Raw genomic sequence first — 8,191 nt, 5'->3', positions numbered from 1 at the left:
CCCTTTCCTGAAACCCCACCCCTTTTTCGGACGCCTTTGGCACGAGCCCTGACCCTCCTTCCCATCTCCAAAAGTTGGGAGGTATGCGATATCATGCCCATACACGGTGCGATATAGCAGCCAAATCGTACCAATCCGTCGGATCGGCTGATTTATCGCACCTAGTATGGGCCGCTTTAGACTGGTACCCATAAGAGGCTTATAGTTCTAATTCAGTGGCTAGTTACTGGTCCACATGCACATTCCCATTTAACTCACAGCATAGCCTGCAGTGCTTGTCAGAATCAGACTGATTCGGTTAAAATAAAGTTTAATAAAAAAAAAAAACCTAACCCTGGCCTGATTGGAGGCCACAGATTGCACACCGGATGCGGCAGTGTGTACTGCTGTCACTGCTGGCAGCAGGCAGGCGGAGAGTGTGGGCAGAGCAGACGTAGCAGCACGCCGGAAGCCGGAAGTGGCTGCAGCAGAAGACAGTGTGGGCAGAGCAGACGAGGCAGGTGATTCCGGGCTGTGTGTGTGACTGGTGTATTACAGCGGCTGTAGGGTGAGGGCACATACACACGTACATGGCACGTCTCAGCGGTGTTACTAATCCTCCTCAGCCTCATATACTCTGCGCTGACTGTAAGGGAGTGTAACCTGGCCGCACATGCTCTCATTACTCCCACCTCAGGGTGCTGCCTGCCTTATACTGTGTATCAGCTGCTAGAGACTGCTCTGTTTCCTCTAATGCCAGAAGTGACATGTGTTTATCAGCTGCTGTGGGACTACAGGTCCCAGCATTGCTCCAGAATTGCTGGCCTACGTCTTTTCCATACAATAACTATTCCAATGTTTTTCTCTCACTCTCCCTTAGACTTTGTGTATGTTACATGGTACATATATTTGTGTGTGTATATACATATATAATGCAGATAACACCACTGTATAGCCAATGGTGTGACACCTGCACATGTGTAGTATATGCAGCCTAAAGATGGTGCCCGCCTCATGCCTGCATATGGGTTGCATGACATGTTTATCTGATATTCATGTTGCTGAACCTGGTATTGACCTTATCTAAGCAATACATCACATAATCTCTGAACTTTCACCACCCGCCAAAGTCCCAATTAGTATTTGTGTAAGAACCTCTCTCCATTGTCTGAGGCCGGGTGCCTGCCAGATGTGGAACACGAGAAAGCCACACTGCGTTATACACAACTTTTATTTATGGAAATGAGAAATGGTTATTTTTCTGTTGACAGTTGTCATTTTTATTTCTTATTTTATTGACTAGTGCATTAATTTAGTTTTTTTTTTCTAAAATATACTTTTATTTTTTTTTTATCATTCTTTAAATTAATACTAAACACTAATATTGGTGGCTGTAATTACCTCTGGCTAAATTGCAGTGTACATGCAAAACAAGTACTTTTTAATTCTAGTAGAAATTAAAATCTCCATCCATCGATGTAGGTAATAATACATTTTATTCAATCATAAGGATCACAGGAACCGCACATAAAAAAGATAAGAAATCACATATAGTGAAGTACAGTAAATCATTTAAAATGTCTAAAACACAAATCACCACCAATGGTGGGATTTCAAGGTGAAAGGAGGGAGCTAATACACCAGAGGGGAACATCCTGGAGGATTAGATGCACTAGCTTGTGCTGGAACAGGTTTTTATTCCGGATATCTCTCTGTTCATATCATACGCATGCTGGTGTACTGATTACACCCCTACCTCTGGTATGCATTTTCAAACCCACCACTGGTGGTGATTTGTGTTTTAGACATTTTAAATGATTTACTGTAATTCACTATATGTGATTTCTTATCTTTTTTATGTGCGGTTCCTGTGAGCCTTATGATTGAATAAAATGTATTATTACCTACATCGATGGATGGAGATTTGAATTTCTACTAGAATTACAAAGGACTTGTTTTGTATGTGAAATTTACTCACCCACCCTGCCCAGAGATTTGACTGTAACCCAGTGGAGAGCGCCCGACTTGTTTGTATCTTGGTCATCTGTTTTGGATGGAGACAGCGACCTCCAATCTAAAAGTCAAGTGGCTGCTCTCTGAATTGGAGCGCAAATTATATTCGTTTTGTTTACATTTTGCAGTGTACATGATTTGAGCAGATGCACCTACAAAGCAGAACGGTATTGTTTAAAGCTGTCAATGTTGAAAAGATTTTTATTTGTAACTGCTTATGCTTGAAAAATAGAACAAGCAGCTTAGCGTGTGTGTGTGTGTATATATATTAGTGTTCACTCTAGCTCCGGCGGCAGGCAGGGCGCCGGAGCTAGAGAGGGCAACTTTGTGCACGATCCGAAGGCGCGCACGTGCCCGAAAAAAGGGCGTGGCCGTGAAAAGGGGCGTGTCTATAAGACTCGCCCCCCCTTTCGTCATACTTGGGGGCGTGCCCGGTACTTACGAACACGCCAGGCAGCCCCCAAGCGCTGCAGACAGGGAGAATAGGCGGTGACCGGGTCACCGCACATTTCTCCACCCGCGGAACACTGCGACCCGCGGGTGAAGATGGCAGGACGCTGCGCCCCGCTAAAACAGCCTGGCGGGAACGCTATATATATATATATATATATATATATCGTGTTTCCCCGATAATAAGACACTGTCTTATTTATTTTTTTTGTTAACAAAAACACCATAGGGCTTATTTTCGGGGTAGGTCTTATATTAATTTTTTTACAGCAGTGCCCTTATGCAGGCCCCCCCTTGCAGAAGTGTCCCATATGCAGGCCACCCCCTTGCGGAAGTGTCCCATATGCAGGCCACCCCCTTGCGGAAGTGTCCCATATGCAGGCCCCCCCCTTGTGGAAGTGCCCCTTATGCATGCCCCCCCCCCTTGTGGAAGTGCCGCTTATGCATGCCCCCCCCTTGTGGAAGTGCCGCTTATGCATGCCCCCACCTTGCAGGCCCCCTTGTGGAAGTGCCGCTTATGCAGGTCCCCCCCGTAGCAGTGTCCCTTACTGTAGTGAACTTACCTGACTCGCCGCCGTCCGGGATGTCGCTCTCACCTGCGCGCTGACTGGATCTAACATGATCCAGCAGGCGCGGCCGCACAGGATCCTCAGCGCGCAGGTGACGTCATGACGTCACCCGCGCACTGCATGACTGGGAACGCTGGTCTCTGCAGCGTTCCCAGCTGAAAATGAGTTCAGGTAGGTCTTATTTTCAGGGTAGGGCTTAATTTGGACCGGGTTTCAAAATTAAGGGTAGGTCTTATTTTCGGGGTAGGTCTTATTATCGGGGAAACACGGTATATGTCTCTATCTATCTATCTATCCAGTCAAATGTTTGGACAGCTTCTCATTTAATGGTTTTTGTTTATTTAAATTATTTTCAACATAGTAGATTAATACTGAAGACATCAAAACTATGAAAGAAAGAACACATATGGAATTTATGTTGCAAACGAAAAAAATTGTTAAACAAATCAAAATATGTTTTAGATTCCTCAAAGTAGCCCCCTTTTGCTTGTATGACAGCTTTGCACACTCTTGGCATTCTCTCAATCACTTTCATGAGGTGTCTCCTGGAATGGTTTTCCAACAGTCTTGAATGAGTTCCCAGAGGTGCTGAGCACTTGTTGGCTGCTTTTCCTTCACTCTGCGGTCCAACTCATCCCAAACCAGCTCATTTGTGTTTAGCTTGGGTGATTATGGAGGCCAGGTCATCTGACGCAGCACTCAATCACTTTCCTTCTTGGTGAAGTAGCCCTTACATAGCCTGGAGGTGTGTTTGGGGTCATTATCTTGTTGAAAAACAAATAATGGTCCCAGTAAGCTCAAACCAGATGGGATGGCATGGCGCTGCAGAATGTTGTGGTAGCCATGCTGGTTAAGTGTGCCTTGAATTTTGAATAAATCAACCGTGTCACCAGCAAAGCACCATCACACCACCTCCTCCATGTTTCACAGTGGAAACCACACATGCAGAAAACATCCGCTCACCTTCTCTGCGTCTCACAAAGACACGGCGATTGGAACCAAAAATCTAAAATTTGGACTCATCAGACCATAGTACAGATTTCCACTGGTCTAATGTCCATTCCTTGTGTTTCTTGGCCCAAACAATTGTATTCTTCTTGTTGTTCATCCTCAGTAGTGGCTTCTTCGCAGCAATACGACCATGAAGGCCTGATTCATACAGTCTCCTCTGAACAGTTGATGTTGAGATTCATTTGCTACTTGAACTCTGTGAAGACCTTATGTGGTCTCTAATCTGAGGTGCTGTTAAGTAGCGGTTTCCGAGGCTGGTAACTGTATTGAATTTATCCTTTGCAGCAGAGGTAACACTTGGTCTTCCTTTTCTGGGGCGGTCCTCATGAGAGCCAGTTTCATCATAGCGTTTGATGGTTTTTGCAACTGCACTTGAGGAAACATTCAAAGTTCTTGAAATTTTCTGTATCGACTGACCTTCATGTCTTAAAGTAGTGATGGACTGTCATTTCTCATTACTGAGTTGAGTGGTTGGTGCCATAATATGGATTACAACAGTAGTCAAATAGTGGTGTCCACTGTGTACTAACCCTATCTCTGCACAACACAACTGGTGGTCTCAAACATATTAAGAAGGCAAATAATTCACACAGATTGACTCTTGACAAGGCACACCTGTTAATTCAAAACCATTCCAGGAGATTACCTGAAGAAGCTGACTGAGAGAATGCCAAGAGTGTGCAAAACTGCCATCCAAGCAAAAGGGGGCTCTTTGAGGAATCTAAAATATAAAACATATTTTGATTTGTTTAACACTTTTTTTTGTTTATAACATGATTCCATATGTGTTCTTTCATAGTTTTTGTGTCTTCAGTATTAATCTACTATGTTGAAAATAATTTAAATAAACAAAAATCGTTGAATGAGAAGGTGTGTCCAAACTTTTGACTGGTACTGTATGTATATATCTCCGTAAACCTTGAGCAGAACCTTTTAACATTTCTCATTGTTAACACCCAGTTCCTATTGTGTTAGAAATTACACAATTATAGCAAATATTACAGTCATGCTGTGTGTGCATAAGGTGTATATGCAACATAAATTAATTTAGTGTGTACACAAACTTTATTTTTAATAATTTTGTGCATCAAACAAAGTTTGTGTACATACATGAGATTCATTTATGTTGCATACACACCTTATACACACAGCCTGAAGGATTTTTATTTCAATAATTTTGTGCATCAAACATTGAAAAAAAAATCCTTCAGGCTGTGTGTATAAGGGGGAAGCAATTGGGAAGCCGACTGCCTATATACTGGCAGCCGGCTTCCCGACTGTCTTATCCCGGCAAGGGTGAAATGCCGGGCGTCTAGATGTAGACGCCCGCATTTCCCCGGCGCCAGGCATCACGATCGTAGTGATGCCGGGCGCCGCAAGCGGACAGCCGCGGGGGGGGGAGGGTTAGGTTTAGGGCTCCCGGGGGGGATTTAGGATTAGGCATCCCCCGGGAGGATTAGGGTTAGGCTAGGGGGAGAGAGGGTTAGGCACTCCCGGGGGGGGACTTAGGGTTAGGCACCCCCCTGGGGGACTTAGGTTTAGGTAGCAGGGAAGGGGGTGTTTAGGGTTAGGCACTTTTTTTTGGGGGGGGGGGGAGGTTTTAGGGTTAGGCAGCCCTAAGGAGGGTTAGGGAGGTTAGGTTAGTGGATACTTACCTATTCACGATCGGGATTTCCAGCGCTGTCGGGCTTCCGCTGCATCGCACTCTGCTCCTGTCGGCTGCCGCTGACGGGAATGCGGCTGGCGGTATTTCATACCCATTCCGTATAAGGTGTATATAAAACATAACAGAATTCTATGTATAGATTTGGGTCCCATTCCCAAGATATCTCATTATGGTATGCAAATATTCCAAAATACTTTAGGTTCCAAGCGTTTTGGATATGGGAGATTCAATCTGTATTACAATTAGAAAATGCGGAAATATATTTTAATCCCACATAAAATACTGGCTAGCAATACACTGAAGACTAAAGCTGCATACACACGTAAAGATTATCTGTCAAACCAACCAACTAGTTGATTGGTTGGAATGAAAATCTGGTAAGGTATGAAAGCAAATGAGAGATCAGCAATTTGCTCCTAAAAGCCCCCATTGCAAGGGGCGAAACGCGTCCGTGGACTTCCCCCATTCTAAAGTGTCATTTGCATACGGATGCTCCATATCGGATGTACCATCTCCGCACTTCAACAGCCGTTTCCTGTTCTGAGCGATGAATAGTAAAAATATAGTTTGTGTACATACACGAAATTCATTTATGTTGCATAAACACGTTATACACACAGCATGACAATAGTGTAATACAATATTTTTTGCACTAAACAAAGTTTGTACTTTGAACCATCAGATATCAAAGGTGTCACTGTCTCACTCATGCTCAAAAAATTCTGTACTTTGGAATATTTGGATAAGGGAGACTCAACCTGTATTGGGTGAATTGTGTTTGTCCCAGTTGCTTGGGCTAGTGATGTGGCACATCTCACACAGATATGCTGTCATTTGGTGATTTATTAGAAACTGACAACCATCTTATCTCACTGACTAAAGCTGGGTACACACTGACAGATACATTGGCCGGTCAATTGATCGGCCAGTGTATCTGCTGCCCGTCGGCCAGTGTGTACCCGCGATATGTCAGTGAACATCGCCGTTCATCAACATATCGCATTGGCTGTGCTGCACAGCCAATGGACAGATATGTCTGCAGACCACCCGTACACACATAGCGGCAGCCGCGAGGAGGGGGCGGGACACGCCCTCTCGTCTGCTGGGTCCTGAGGGTACAAGCAAACGATGGCCGTTCAGTGTGTATGAACGACCATCATCTGCAGATATATCTGTCAGGTATTTACCCACCTTTTAGAAGAGCATATAACCTTCTATACATCCCTACCAGTAAAATTTCATTTTTTTTTTATTCTTAATGCACTGATACCCAAATTGGAAACCTCATCATGATAGCACCTAATCAGAGCTGACGTTTGTGTATATTTCATCACTCTGAAAGTCATGGGTAGATTCATTGTTCTCATGTTTTTGTATAGTTCCACTGTAAAAAAACAACAAAACAAAAGTTCTTCATGTACTTTTTTTTTAACACATAATCCTATCAGTCAAGTGGTTGGTTGCTCTCCCAATAGTAATTAAGCAATAACACCAGCTTGTGGGTTTTTGGTTTCCGTTTTTTTCAGTAAAGTTATCTGCCCTGGGGTTTCTCTATTGATATCAATGTATGGCATTACAACTTTTGATTTGCATAATTTACATAGCTTTCAAATCCTGCTTGGGCTATGCTGACCAAGAAGTTGTTATAATAATAATAATATCATCTACCTAGTGTGTTTGCATCGTATTGTATTAAAGTAATGCACAGGCCTTGGGGTGCGTATACATTAGACCACCGGTTCTCAAACTCTGTCCTCAGGACCCCAAACCGTGCATGTTTTCCAGGTTTCATCACATAATCTCAAGTGAAATAATTAGCTCCACCTGTGGATCTTTTAAAATGTGTCAGTGAGTAATAAATACACATGTGCACCTACTGGGTGACCCGGAAAACGTGACCTGTGTGGGGTCCCGAGGGCCGAGTTTGCGATATCGTGAGCTATTTCCCTTGAACTCTCCCGGCAGTTCCCAGGCTCTCCAGGACACAATATGGTGCTAAAAAGTGTCCAGTATGACTTGAGATCTCATCTATTGCACAACATCGCGCATGAGATTGGCAAGTCTTGTCTACAGTAGGCAATATCTGAAGATGCGATGTATGACCAGCGGGTACGCGCATCGTGATTGTGAGTGGACACTCACGATTTGGACGTAAATTACACAATTTGTCGTTCCAATGCGTCGAAATTGGGCTAATCGTGTAGAATATCGTCTAGTGTGTAGGCACCTTAACTCTCTTGTATTTATTATTATTATTAGCATTTATTTATATGGCACCACAAGTGTTCCGCAGCGCCTTACAAAGTACAAAAACAAATTGTATACAAGTGACTTACAGAACAATACAATACAGGACATGGATAATATACATTGCTACATTAGTGACCATATCACCCAGATAAGCAACAGAGCATAAGCAACCAAGTGTTAGGTGCCCTAGTGGTGAGTAAGAAGTAAATGACACTATAGTAAGGAGAAGCACAAGAGGGTAGATGGCCCTGCT

The 8,191-nt window shown here is 43.7% G+C and overlaps 1 protein-coding gene across 3 annotated transcripts in view; it reads left to right on the top strand.

Moving 5' to 3' along the window:
* The first annotated feature begins 384 nt into the window (after window positions 1-384).
* Window positions 385-8,191, top strand: part of BCAP31 (B cell receptor associated protein 31) — a 71,402-nt gene continuing 63,595 nt past the window's right edge. Inside the window, exon 1 of one of the 3 annotated variants that reach the window (XM_088468611.1) lies at window positions 385-500. The gene's annotated coding sequence lies outside the window, so the exon portion shown is untranslated. Of the gene's footprint in view, window positions 548-8,191 lie in introns of all 3 variants that reach the window. The other 2 variants (XM_088468528.1, XM_088468474.1) reach the window with 2 other exon arrangements.

This window comes from Taudactylus pleione, unplaced genomic scaffold, assembly GCF_031769625.1.
Source record: "Taudactylus pleione unplaced genomic scaffold, aTauple2 ptg000002l, whole genome shotgun sequence".
Taxonomy (NCBI): Eukaryota; Metazoa; Chordata; class Amphibia; order Anura; family Myobatrachidae; genus Taudactylus; species Taudactylus pleione.
The sequence above is the reverse complement of the archived record's forward strand: the minus strand, read 5'-3'. Positions and strand labels throughout refer to the sequence as shown.